The sequence below is a fragment of the Strix uralensis genome, chromosome 2, assembly GCF_047716275.1.
Source record: "Strix uralensis isolate ZFMK-TIS-50842 chromosome 2, bStrUra1, whole genome shotgun sequence".
In the NCBI taxonomy this organism is placed as follows: domain Eukaryota; kingdom Metazoa; phylum Chordata; class Aves; order Strigiformes; family Strigidae; genus Strix; species Strix uralensis.
The window spans coordinates 77,591,583-77,605,883 of record NC_133973.1 but is presented as its reverse complement, the minus strand read 5'-3'; the positions used below and the strand labels follow the sequence as shown (position 1 = coordinate 77,605,883).

General features: G+C 43.1%; 1 protein-coding gene across 3 annotated transcripts in view; it reads right to left on the bottom strand.

Annotated features, from left to right (window-relative positions):
- The window catches only part of GGACT (gamma-glutamylamine cyclotransferase), a 52,597-nt gene that overhangs the window by 19,746 nt on the left and 18,550 nt on the right, over positions 1–14,301 (bottom strand). The window contains exon 1 of one of the 3 annotated variants that reach the window (XM_074859352.1): positions 13,378–13,456. The exons of the other annotated variants lie outside the window; for them this stretch is intronic. The gene's annotated coding sequence lies outside the window, so the exon portion shown is untranslated. Of the gene's footprint in view, positions 1–13,377; positions 13,457–14,301 lie in introns of those variants that run through there. 3 annotated transcript variants of the gene reach the window in all.

The following is a 14,301-nucleotide window of genomic DNA, read 5'->3' as shown; positions in this document are numbered from 1 at the left end:
CTGAACAACCCCAACTCTCTCAGCCTGTCCTCATAAGGAAGGTGCTCCAGCCCCCCAATCATCTTTGTGGCCCTCCTCTGGACCCACTCCAACAGGTCCACGTCTTTCTTATGTTGGGGACCCCAGAGCTGGACACAGTACTCCAGGTGGGGTCTCACGAGAGCAGAGTAGAGGAGGAGAATCACCTCCCTCGACCTGCTGGCCACACTTCTCTTGATGCAGCCCAGGATATGGTTGGCTTTCTGGGTTGCAAGCACACATTGCTGGGTCATGTTCTGTTTTCCATCCACCGATACCCTCAAGTCCTTCTCTGCAGGGCTGATCTCAATCCACTCATCACCCAGTCTGTACTTCTGCATAGGATTGCCTTGACCAATGTGCAGGACCTTGCACTTGGCTTTATTGAATTTCATGAGGTTTTCACAGGCTCACCTTTCAAGCCTGTCAAGGTCCCTCTGGATGGCACATCCCTTCCCTCCAGTGTTGTCAGCAAACTTTGTGAGGGTGCACTCAATCCCGCTGTCCATGTCTCCAACAAAGACATTAAACAGCACTGGTCCCAACCCCTGAGGAATGCCAGTCATCACTGCTTGGACATCGAGCCATTGACTGCAACCCTCTGAGTGTGACCATCCAGCCAATTCCTTATCTACCGAGTGATCCATCCATCAAATCCATGTCTCTCCAATTTAGAGACAAGGATGTTGTGAGGGACAGTGTCAAATGCTTTGCATAAGTCCAGGTAGATGACATCAGTTGCTCGTCCCTTACCCACCAACGTGGTAACCCCATCGTAGAAGGCCATCAAATTTGTCAGGCATGATTTGCCCTTAGTGAAGCCGTGTTGGCTGTCACCAATCACCTCCTTATTTTCCATCTGCCTTAGCATAGTTTCCAGGAGGATCCGCTCCAGGATCTTGCTGGGCACAGAGGTGAGACTGACTGGCCTATAGTTCCCCAGGTCTTCTTTATTTCCGTTTTTAAAAATGCGGATTATGTTTCCCCTTTTCCAGTCAGTGGGAACTTCACCGGACTGCCACAGCTTCTCAGATATGATTGACAGTGGCTCAGGCCCTTCATCTGCCAGTTCCCTCAGGACCCACAGATGCATCTCATCAGGCCCCATGGAGTTGTACACCTTCAGGTTCCTTAGATGATCTCAAACCTGATCTTCTCATACAGTGGGTGGTTCTTCTTTCTCCCAGTCCCTGCCTTTACCTTCTGCGACTTGGGCAGTGTGGCTGAAACACTTGCCACCCTTCTTTTACTATACTTATATTTAGTATAACACCACCACTTGTTCTTTCCAGCTTCTTTACCATTTCAGAAAAAAAAAAAAAAAAAAAGCATTCAGTGGTCACTGAATCAGAATGTGCTTAAACTTGACATGAATAGGAGCAGAAGTACAACTGGTAAAGTAATATAGAGGTCAAAAAGGTTTGTCTAGGGCTGCTCAGCAGAGTAGCCTGACATCTCCTGCCCAACCTGTGCTCAGCAAGAGGGGCTGAGCCAGCCCAGACTGCCTGGGTGAGGCTGATCGGTGGACTGCCAAGACAGACCAAGGAGACACCCACTATTTCCAGTGCCAGTTCCTATGGAAGAAAGAAGGGATGCTGACCTTCTAATAATAAAAAATAATATTTAGAATATGCACAGAGGTAGTTTCCTACTTCTACAGCTGTTAAGATGTGCAGATGCTGAAAAGCAATCATCTTTCTTAACCTATACTAGTTATTTATCTTGACATTGGTAGAACTTTTGACACTGCTGCTCATGATATTCCCACAAGGAAGCTAGAAAAACATGATTTAAGAGGAACTGTTGGTACTTCCGTAAAAAACTGTTTAGAAAGACTATTATCAGATGTTCATCTAAAAGTGGACATATGTACAAAACTTGCTATATTAATTCTAGTAGCAGTGAAATACTGGTAATGAAAATACTCAAGGACATTAAAGATGCAATTAATGCCACAATGCAAAAGGCTGCTGAAACAACTGCAAGCCCTTGCACAACTGCTGCTCTGCAGCAGCCACCATTCAAGTAAGGCCACTGCAGAGTTCTAAGATTAGCCAGGAAAAATCAACTGCATAAACAAAATCTGGGGAAAGATTAGCATAACAGCAGCTCTGCAGAAAGAGCTGCTGTTAATCTGGCAGTTATAATGATCTTGAACTCAACATGAGTCAACAATGTGGTACTCTTGAAAAAAATATCCTAATATTTACATACAAACGCATCACTATTAAGACACGTGAACATCATCTCCTGCTATGATTTGGTCACAAATTGAATAGTATGTCCAGCTTTGAGCACCATACTTTGAGAGATGTCATCAGTTGGACAAAAAGAAGAGTGAGCGCAATCGTAGGTCAAGAAACCACAACCTATAGAGGAAAAAGACACTGTACCATCTTATTTTAGAGAAATCACTTGTTTTGGAGAATATAGGGTCATGCCTTTAAATATATGAAAGTGTACTGTTATAGAAAAGAGAGGCAGTAAGCTTCCTCCTGCATCTACTTGGATAGAAGACCAAATAAGCTTAAATTCCAAAGGTGGACATTAGGAAAGACTAACCACTGGTAAGTACAATGCCTAGGAAAAGCCTAGACCATCCAGGCTGGGAATCCTTCACTGCTGACTATCCTCAACAACAAGCCAGTCAAATCTGTATCAGAAATAACATGACTGCTGCCAAACTTGCCCTTTGCCAAGGAACTGGATGACAATCTCTTAGATCTCCTTTAAAAAGTAAAAATAAAAGGCAGTTTGGTTCATATGCTATGCATGGAGAGTAATGCTAGACTCATGGAGACGGCAAGAGACTGATTTTGTGGTCCAGTCATTAGATTCCTGCTACCTCCAGAAATTTCTAAATCCCACTCTTTGCCTGTTTATAGATGGTACATTATGCAATTACTTGGATTTTGGAGGATTTTCCCCCAAATAGCCATAACCCTGAAAAGAGAGAATGAAACCCACTGTCGCTTCACATAGCGCCTCCCAAATACACTCAGAGATATAATCCGGAGGCACTACATTGAATGCTCTGTGACCCCATGAACCTTGCATTGCTTTCTGCACTGCGATCCAGTTTCAAAGGCCAAACAAGACCAAATGGGTCAGAAACCTTGGGGCGGAGGGCATGAATCTAATTTTTCTACTTTCTAGGAGATGGTGCAGTCAAAGACTGTTGTCACGAAGCTGGCTTGGTTGGATCTGGCACACGAAGTATGTCTGGCTCAAAGGCAGAGCAGTGCCAGGCCAGCTGTACATCTCCGGCTGATAAAAGCACTGAAAGAAGGCAAAGCGTGAGAACGACCCAGGACTGCACCCCACAGCCTCAAGAATAGCTGCACAGCTCACTGTTACCATCCCATCTCTGAAGCTTCTGCTTCTCAGGTAGAAAGCTACACACACGTGTGCCCTTCATGGTTTCCAAGACAGCCATCCTGTTTTATGTACTGTACATAAAGGCAGCTATAAATCTGAATCTAAAAACCAAGCCTTCCCTTGGTTTTGTCTGTTTTTCTTCTCAAACACACAGATATGAGACATTTAAATCCCAAGTAGTTCTGAAGTAATTGCCATTTATTACAGATTTTTAAAATAGAAATTATGTTTTGTTTATAGGCACATGCTTTATTTTATTTGTTCTATTGATAGCAAGCTGGTGAGATAAATCACTTTGCTATAGAATAATTGAAAATCTATACCTTCAGGCGATCTTTCTCAAACTGTCAATGTAGCAATGGTACACAAGATATACTGCTATTTTTATAGACATACAGGAAACAATCTTGCACCCACATTTGTTCATAGACTGGTTTTGGTATCTCACTGGAGACTCACAGGTAAATTGCTACACATGCATACGAGTCTAATCCAGAGCAATGCCCCAAGCTTTATCAAAAAGAACAAGGTAAACTAATACATGTTTCTCAGAAAGATAGTTAAGTGATTATATTGTGGTAGCTGAGACAACATGATACGAAGGTTACATCTGCAGCAGTGCTGCCCACAGCACAAAAATAATCAAGAGTTGGGATCCAAGAAGAGCTAAGTAAATATTAAATTTGTGAATGCTGTTAATACTGTGCAGAGTTTTTACAGATCACAGAAGTGCAAGATTACTTGGGAGCTTATTCCTGCTAAGAGATAAAAATCATTAATCTTAAGACTGTCTGCTCCACTGTCACTGAAAACATTTCTTAAAACTTTTCCCTAAACACAGTCCCAAAGCATCACTATTATCTAAAGTAAAAATCCAGCTGGTAATGTAGTTGGGCTGATGGGCTTAATGGGCCAGCAGAGAACCAGAGAGGGTTAGGGGGAATGTCAGGGAAATAATCCATCCCATACATAATCTCAAAAATTAGCCCAACAGATTAATTTTTGACCTGATGTGAAATCAAATTACCTGATTTGGCAGGGTCATGAAAGACAAATTACCCTAAAAGCAGTATCATCTGCTCCTTCCTTCTAGTATCATGTGTCTGCTGCACCACTCTGCAGACCCTGCTTAAAATCAGGTTACGTCAACATTGATGGTCAACCACAAAAAACAAAATAAAATTTAAAACATATTTGATGAACTGAAGGGTCAGTCATGGACTTTATAATTTTTTAAGTCTGTCATAAGATTTGGAGCACAACATTCTTATATCAAAAGAATAACCATAATTAACAAGATTTGAAATGGAAATGAATCACCATGTCAATGAATAAACATTTCCTGTATTTGTAATATGACTGTGATGATAATAATACACCTTCGGTAAAAGCAGCTAAATTATAGAGCCTAAATTGAGTTTTCACCTAAAACAACAGTGAAACAGGTTACAGATAAGATATATAGACTACAATGAGTCAAATTAAAGAGATTAAATAATTGTTTTGATATATAGAAATTAGAAAAAAAACCCTTCTCTGCATTAGCAAGTTCATCATGTACAAAATTCACGATACTTGATGTCACCCGTTAATGTAGTAAATTGTCATTAAGCATACTTAATTAAAAGATGTAATAACTGCTAGCAGTAAAAGAACAGACTAGATGAGCAGATGGATCCAGATATATTTTGACCTAAATTTCTTGATATTTCGACAAGATAAAGGTAAATATAAACAAGAATAGAAGGGAGATGAAAAAACAGCCAGCCAGTATATCTCATTAAGAAGCCCCATACTAGAAAGATGAAAAACCACCACCAACCTCTTTTCTCTCTTTATTGCACCTGTTTTATCTTCTCCAGGATGTTTTATTTCTGTTAAGCAGGTGTCCTGAAGCTTCACATGGCTATACAAATAATCACATTACTGAGAAATCGTGAAAGTCGTGAAATAAGACCCACTGCCTTAGGTCAGTTTAACCAAAAGAAAGAAATCATTAACCTAAAATATAATATCTTAAATATTGATTTTTTTTACGCTCATTCTCTCTTGAATTTGACTCCTCATAGAGATCACAGCTAAGAGAACAGGTTTCTATCTACAGAGTACACAGAAGGAAGAGATTCTTCTTCCTGAGCCCTTCATATCACCTTCCCCAAAGACACTCTTCCCAACCAGACAAAGTTCATAAGCATGTAAGTTTGCGTAACTTTTCATGTTTGAAATGAGCTTCAGAAAGCTTCAGTAAGATTTGGCCAGTGGCTGGATTCATATTCTGAAAGTTTTCATAGGCAGTATATTTGAACTACATCACAGCAAGCATTGCAGCCTTGGAGCAGGTTAATAGTTTGATGTGTGAAACGTGTATGTGTATGATAAGTGTCCTGCTGGGATTTATTCCCTACGTAATTTTCAGCTAAAGCAAAATTAAGCCTGGGGCTCCACTCCATAAATTGTGTCGAAACATTTCTCTCATTCATATAGTTTCTCAGTTATTTATACATTTTTCCTAATATAGTGCAGGCTCAACTCTGTGCAATCCCATCTGAATTTAATTTATTCTACTACGCCCACATCCCAACGTAATACTTACCAAACAGTATCTCCACACCTCACAGGCAACACAAGACAAAACAGTACTTAAGTGTTGTGCAAAGTGATGTAGTTTTAACGCACTGCTTCAAAGTACAAGTTGCCACACTCCATACGTGTGCTGTCCTCCATCCCCTTTCAGTGAAAATACTATGCAACACTGAGCTCAGATTCTCACTTACTCTATAGAAAATCTAAGTTTTGATGGCTTCACTAAAATACAGCCTCAAAGAAAATCAATAGCAATTGATACACACTCTTGGACATATTTAAATGCTGACATTCACTCCAAGATTACATTTTCCACTTGGTAATCTCTAGTAATCTTTTCCCCTCACTTTTCTAATGTCTGTGGGCTTGTCACATCCTCTTCCTTTGCCCAGAATATGTTTGGACTTAAGTTGTTCTTCAATCCACAATCTCCCCTGAGCACCTGTGCAGGCATGCAGTCATGGGAATAAAGAAACCTAATGCCTATATCCTTCTTTTACTCCTATCTGTAAATCCAAGAGTATCACATCTCAGCTGGCAAGTAATATTTTTTTTTTTCCATCCCTCATCTGGTCATCTGTACCCAACTGCTCTTACTTAAAACTCTTTTCTTCAGTTGTCTCCAATTTTTCCACCCACATATTCTGATAACAGTACATCTCTGAGCAAGTCCTATTATGAATTTAAATCCAATCTGAATAATAAAGAAATCTGAATCCAGTAATCTTCTCTTCAATTTGTTACTATAGATGCTTATGTTATTAATCCCCTTCTCTAGCCCCCTAACATTTTTCTTCCTTTTGCATGAGCTTTTCACAAGATCTGTGAAGGATTCCCATTTTTCCCCAGACTGAAACACTGACAAGAACGTGTTGTCTCTCTGTAGAGCAACATCCTCTTCGTTCAGGTGAGCTGGGTTGGGTAAATACATCCAAAAGAGCATATTCCAGCACTCATTCCACATATTGCCAGTACAGCCCCATAACCCCTTGAGCACAAGAAAATAAATAAAAAACAGAGGCCAGAAGAATGTCATCACGAAAGGGAGGCAGGAGTTATACAGCAGGACAAACAGAAGGCTGGTACCTAGCAGCATGGAGATGGACTGCATGGTGAAGAGCAATTAGATAGTGTCTTACAAGCTAAAATTAGGGAGATCCCAAAGAAGGGGCCAATATCCCTTCACTGGACACCTATAAAGATGTTGTCACAGAACCAGTTATTTCACTGAGCAACATCTTCCAGTTGCACTTCTGGACTTGCAAACCACTTGAGCCTGCAAGTTTGCTTTCTTGCGATACCAATTATTTTGTAACTTCTTGTTTAGGAATTGCAACTATAGATGTTAAATCAATGATTAAACAGCCTTCAACACTTCCCTTCAATCTTGAAGCACACACTGTATGCTACCAGAATCTGAAATGTTTTATTCCAGCACCCAGAGTGAATTGCAGGTCATGCAATTAGTTAAATTAGCTTAAAGACAAAGCTAACAAAAGAATTAAAAGAGGTAATTTAAAGAATAACATTAGTTAAAGACAAGAGGATTACAACTTCAAGCAGGGCCCTTTATGTACTTTGGCCTACCTACCTATCATTTCCCTCTACATTTAAAGTAACCCATCATTTTTTCTAATGAAGCTATTAGCTAATGAAATTCTGTCATGGCCTTACTCTCATATCACTAACATAACTAACATGAATCCCCTGTTCTTCACTTGGTCTAAATATCATTCAAAACCACCACAATCACCATTCTTCCAACACAAAACCAAAATAAGACCCTTATTTCTCACTCACTACTTGCAGTCTCACTTCCAAGATCATTTTCTCAGCAACGTTTTAAAGAAAATTGGTTTATTTCTATTTTCCTTCTAGCTTTCAGTATTACTGTGTATGTGGAGTGTGCTTCTCCCGATGGGAAATAATCTAACATGTTACCTTTGATTTCTAGAGAAATTCACACATTCTGAGATCCAAGCAACAACAAAACTGTTATTTACAAGACTGACAATGGATAGAATCCATAAACATAATTAAAATTAGATATTAGTGCTAAAATTCAGTGTCTATACTGTAGCCTGTTTAATACGCAATTAAACAACACCTGGGTTCAATGTAAAAGAATCCAAAAAGAATATAATTAATAACTTCCTACGAACCAGAGGGTAGTATTCAACTCACTTTAATTTCCTAAAGTTTGGAATCTAGGCTGGTCATTCAGGCTTTACCAGTTGATGAAAAGAGATGTGAGCTGAATCTCTTGCCACCAACTACGAAAGAAACTCACATTTCCAATGCAAGTCTGTCATCTAAAGCAGATGAAGGGGGAGGAGGGCAGTGGTGAGGTACAAACCCACAATTCTTATCAGCACTGTGTGTCAGCAGAAACAATAAAACCTTAATTATTTAAAGTCCTGTACACAACTGGTCTGCCTACCAGAAGGCCAAATGTATTAAATAACATATTTCACTAGATACATTGACAACTTTTAGTCCCCGTGACACAGAAGGCAGCAGCAGAGATACAGGTTGATATCCAGGATATGGAGAGATGCAAGAGAAAAAATATAGAAGATTGAGTCCAGATATGCAGCAAAAAATATTCTGGAGAAGAGAGAAGTCTTTTGTACTACCATTCCAAAATACTATTCAAATTGTCCATGGTACTGTTACCAGAAAATAGCATAATGCCAACAAGTATTCTTGGGACTTGTGGAAAATGTAAGTAAACAGTGAGGGTTTTAAACCTGTGATGAGAAATGAACATCCACATCTCTTTCCTCACTAACATGAAAGCTAAAACCCTGACTGCTGTTGGAGAGTCAGGACTCAGACAGAAGTACAGCACAGCAGCCGAGATGACACTGGCTGGGATCCATGCTTCCTCTGATGTCTCCATGATTTACTTCACTTGTCCTTACCTTAAGACTTGTGAATACACCTTGCTGAACAAAGAAAGCAGCAAAGGCAACAAGCACCCTGCACTGTATTAACGGAAGCACAACCAGCAGATTGAGGGAAGTGATGATCTCCCTTTACTTGACACTCATTAGGCCACCCCTACAATACTGCATCCAGCTTTAGGCCCCCCAGTACAAGAAAGATATTGATAAACTGCAGTGAGTTCAGATGGCCATGGTGTGGGAGCACTTGCTCTGCGAAAAAAAGCTCAGGAAACTGGGCCTGTTCAACTTGAGAAGAGATGGCTTTGGGGTGGCCTGATAGCAGTCTTCCCATACCCCCGAGGAGGTTATCCTGAAAATGCAGCTGGGCTCTTCACAGGGGTGCATGTGGGAGTTAGAGAAACAACAAGTGTAAACCAAAACAAGAGAGGCCCCGATTTGATTCAAGGAAAAGGGTTTCCATGATGCAGACAAACATTGAAGCAAGCTGCCCAGAGGGGCTGTGTAGTCTCTATCCCTGCAGGTTTTCAAGACACATCGGATAAAGCCCTGAACAGCCTGGTCTGCCCACACAGGGGATCCTGCTTTGAATAAAGAGGTTGGACTAGAGACTCCAGAGGTCCCTTCCAACCTGAATTATACTATGATAAAAGTTGTGGGACTGTATCAGGCTAGACAAAATGAGTGGAGGGAAAGAAGATAAATAGACTTGTAATTACTCTGGTATTATTTGATAGCACGTACATTTAAAATTGCAGTATTGTCCCAGTAGAGATACTCTTGCACAGCTGAAGCCTGGCACAGGTGGGATGATCTCCCTCACAGTTACAGTGGCAACACACAGCACTAAAAAAAGGCAATGCTTCAGGGAAGGGATGAGAAAAAGCAATTCTGTGTGGCCAAGAACCTCTGTCAGAACATCAGCAATATGATGGCAACTCCAGCTGTTAGTAAAGGACATGAGCAATTACAGTCAAAACATTGCAGAGAGAGAGAGAGAGGTGGTTATATGGGTACTTCCAAAGGAAAAGAGGCATGTTATAGGATGGAGAAATCAGGAGTGACAGTGATATTCAGTATGTTTTCTCAGGATGTTAAGAGCAAATAGCTGACACACTTAAAGAAATCACAGTGGTCAAAAATCTTAATATAAAGGGCATTCTTGAAAAACACTCTAACAGTAAATCAATAGAATGTTGTGTTATCCTGGTATAGTCTGTTCTCCTTTAGCGTTAATTAGTTTTTGGTAGTGAGGAAAAGAGAGCTGTATCTGACATGGTCCATAAAATGTAATTAAACTTCTGGAGTGCAAAAGAGCAGAAAATTCTAAATAGCTACAGATTTTGATTTAAGAACAGTGATTTACTACTGGTTGAATAGTTTATTTTTGAAGAAAAAAAGGTATTAAGCACACTCTTTAGACAGAATGAAAAAGGTATTACATTTGCAAACTCAATGACATGACAACATCCATTCATTTCCCCTCTTATTACCTATGTAATACTTAACCACTCTGTCAGAATGCTGCAAAAAATATTTAAAAAGAAAGGTAGCATCAGTTCATACAGAAAATGCATCCTATCATGACACGTGTTCTCTGCTTAAGCAGTCCACATCACTTAAAATGTCAAGTTTCACATTCAATTCTACTTAAATCAAGAGTTATGAAAATTATCTGACCAGGTTCAACTATGAAAAGCACATGCTTTTAGAGCATGAGAAACATACACAAGACTTGAGTAGGAATAGAAAAAAAAACCCAAAATGTACATTGCTCAAAAAAAAGAGACAACAAAAATGAAATGTATTTTTTGCTATGAACACTAACAATGCTGCTTATGATTACACAGAAAAATAATTTGACTAATCCATCAGAGAGTAAAAGTGTACCAAAGCTAGTAACAGAAAGCAAATGCTACAACACACCCCTGGAATTTATTATTATCTTCTTTCACTTCATGACACGCTCACGACTGCACCTTTGTGCCTATACCTACACTCACAAATTCAAAACATAGATCAGGCAGTCATGTAACCTCACTTCCCAAAAGCTTCCCAGGAAGAACAAATTCAACCATTTGAACAACAGAAGCGGAACAGACAAAAATTGCGGTTACATCAGCACTCAGATGAAAGTAATTTTCAAGAGGAAACATCTTTTGAAATAGATAGTTGGATTACTGTTGGGAGTCATGAAAATGTACAGTCAGAGTCAGAGGAATGTTGGTTGGAAGGGACCTTTGAAGGTCACGTAGCCCATCCTCCTCCTCAGAGCAGGGCTAAAGCCAACGCTAGACAACACTTTTTCAGCGTTAACAGTGGCTGGGAGAGACAGCGGGATGCCTGGTGCAAAACCAGGCCTGGCTTGTGCTCTGTACTCTCCGGAGGCACATAGTTTTTCACATCAAGAATCAGCTAAGGAAAGCATGAACTGACATGATGATCCTTTCTAAAGGATAAAAAGCAGACACTGCAGTAAATGAAGGGTTCAAAGCAGTATTTCTACCCTCAATTGACATGAGAAAATGATCAGCAAAAAACTCAGATCACACATATAAGTAAGTCACCAAAAGAAAAATCGTAAGGAGCAGATGACATAACGGTTATCAGCAACATGACATGCTCTCTTCTGTGACCGAGTGAAGCTTTGTTCAATATTCCAGTGGTCTCAAACTCATGAACAAGCTCAAAGAAACTTGCTGGCAAAGCTGATGCAGAACACCACAGTGATTTGGAAAGCGAGGAGCAAGAACCCAAGCAAAATGAAGTATGACATACTAAGTTGTCAATATTTGTCAGCAATAGGATGCAGAGCTTTAAACATCAGCAATGTATGAGAAGTCCATTTTTTTGTTTAACGTGTAACACCCTTGACAATTGAGATTTTGAGACAGATACTAACAAGAGACATCTGTTCTGTTTAGCTTTTATTTACCAATGGCAATAGAATGCTATAATACAGAGGTAAAAAGACACATCAGTTTTCATATGACTGACAGCTATGATAGAGCAAGGACAGGAGATGATTGCTAGCTAAGAATATATACACTTCATGGACACAGTCCAAGTTTTTAAGGCTTTTCTCATGAGGAGGAGAGAAGAAAGATGGAAATATGTCCATTTTTCATTCAGACATGCAAAATTTAAAGCCTCTCTTAATGGCCTGTGTCACACAATGAACAATTTTAATTGTCAAGAAATTGCTTTTCCAGGTTGACTGCCTGCTTAAGCCAGAGAGTATATAAAACAAGTCCACTCTTCACAGTCCTACATGGAACAACTCAGTCCTGGAGATATTTACAGTTGTGTCTCTGTACATTAAGCTCTATATAAGTTGCTACCTTGATATGGCAAAAATTACAGAAGTAACAAATTAAAAAGCCCTGAAGCAAAAAATGAGGAGGTTAATTGTCTGGAGGTAACACAGATACAGCTAAATGAATCTTAAATCAAATGCAAAAGGTTTACATAGCTCTAAAATGGAAAAGGATTCAGAAAAAAACAGGAAATGAAAATACAGTGAAAGGGAACTCTTAAGAGGATAAAAAAAGATAAAAAACTGCAACTGGTACAGGCAATGCAGGCAAAAAGATAAATGCTCCCAAGTGTTATCTTGTAAGGATATAGACGTCAACTGTCACAGCTGAACTACAGCTATGATACCTGAACTACTCTCTTTCTGTTCTCTCTCTAGTTTAGATATTTGTTCTCCAAACCCACGTCACTAATCCTTCCAAGATAAAGGTATGTTACTGAAATGAGGATCTGGATCATAACAAACACTTCTTCTTTTTTTTTGGAGGGCGCTCCAAGCACCCGAACACCGGGAGGAGGCGAGGCGCTCAGCCCCTCGGCCCGTCAGCACTGTTCGGGGTTCAGAGTTCCCGAGTGCTCTCTGCCGTACCGGGGCAGCAGCCGTCAGCGGCGCCGCAGCCGCGGCCTGCCGAGGCACACCGCCGCGGGGACCGCGCGGCCGGGCCGAGCCGGGCCAAGCCGCGCGGCGCCCGGCGGGGAAGCTCTCGGCCCAGCGGCCGGAGGGCGCCGAGCCGCTCGCAGCTACCGCAACGCCACCGCCGCCCGGCGCGGAGCCCGGCGGCCGCAGGCGGGGGTGCCGGCCAGCGCCGCAGGGTGCTCAACGCCAGTGTCAGCGGGCCCGTCCCGGAGCGCTGCCCCTCCGCGGCCTATGGCGAGCCCCGCGCGGCCGCCCGCCCGCTTCCCCTCCGCCGCCCACCGGCTGCCGCGGAGACCCGCCCCCCGCCGCGAGCGCCCGCCGCTCCGCCACCGGCTCACTGGCCGCCAGGAGGCTCCGCGGCGGCGGCGTCGTCACGGGGAAGGGGGGCGCGCGGAGGGGAACCGGCCGCTCGAACCGCGCGGCGCCGCTGCGTCACGTGGCGGCGAGGGCGGGCCGCCCCGCCCCGCTCTGCCCCGGCGGCGCGCGTCCTAGCGCCCGCCCTCCCTCGCCGCCGCCGCCGCCGCCGCTCACGACACTCACCCGCCAGGGCTGCCGGTGCCTCCGCGCCTTCGCTCGCTCCCGCCCGCGGCCGCCTCCTTCTGCCCGCGCCGGGGCGCCTCTCTGGGGAGTAGGCGGCGGGGCGGGGCTGGCCACGGGGCGGGGCCTCCCCTCCTCCCTCCCTCCCCCCCCCCCCCCCCCCCCTCCCGCCAGCCGGGGCACCGAGCTGGGGTCCTTCACCCGAGTCGCTCCGGTTGCCGAAGGGACGGAGCGTGTTTGGCGGGGAGGAGGGAGCCCGGAGCACGGGCAGGGCAGGCCCGGAGCGGGGCCTGGAGGCGGGGAGCGGGGCAGGCCCTGCCAGCTGCGAAAGCAAGGGCGCGGGGTGCAGCGCCCTGCGCCCCCCGCGAGGAGCCGCTCCCCAAAGCACCGCAACAGCGAAAAAATCCACAGCGGCAGCCCCCCGCCGGGGCCTCCCCACGGGGAGGCCGGAACTACCCCAGGCAGCAAATTTTAGAGAACTTTTTAACCCCCTTATTATTATTATTATTTTGAAATAATATTGATACTGACTACTCTATAGAAGGGATTTTAGCTGTAGACAGTGATTTTGAGCCCGATGAAGCAAAAGTTTCAAAACTTGGCGTGTGCCAAGTTTCTGTTTACCCCCTTTTCAGGCAGCTTCCCAGTGCCCAGCTGGGGACCCCCTCCAGCTGGCTCTGTAGGGACCCGTCTGATTTTCAGCAAAGCATCTTAAGACTCCAGACAGTAACATCACTGTAAGAAAATGAATACACGGGCAGGAGGAGTAAGTCGGATACCCTTATGCTCCGCTTGGCACTGAACAATTCGGGACTTGTTTACCCAGAATATATGAGCACCAGTCTCTAGCCTGGTTATTGGGACAGCAAGTAATGTTTTGGTTTCAGTCCCTCCTCCCTGAAGAGTTGGTAAATTGAAAGTTGGGTT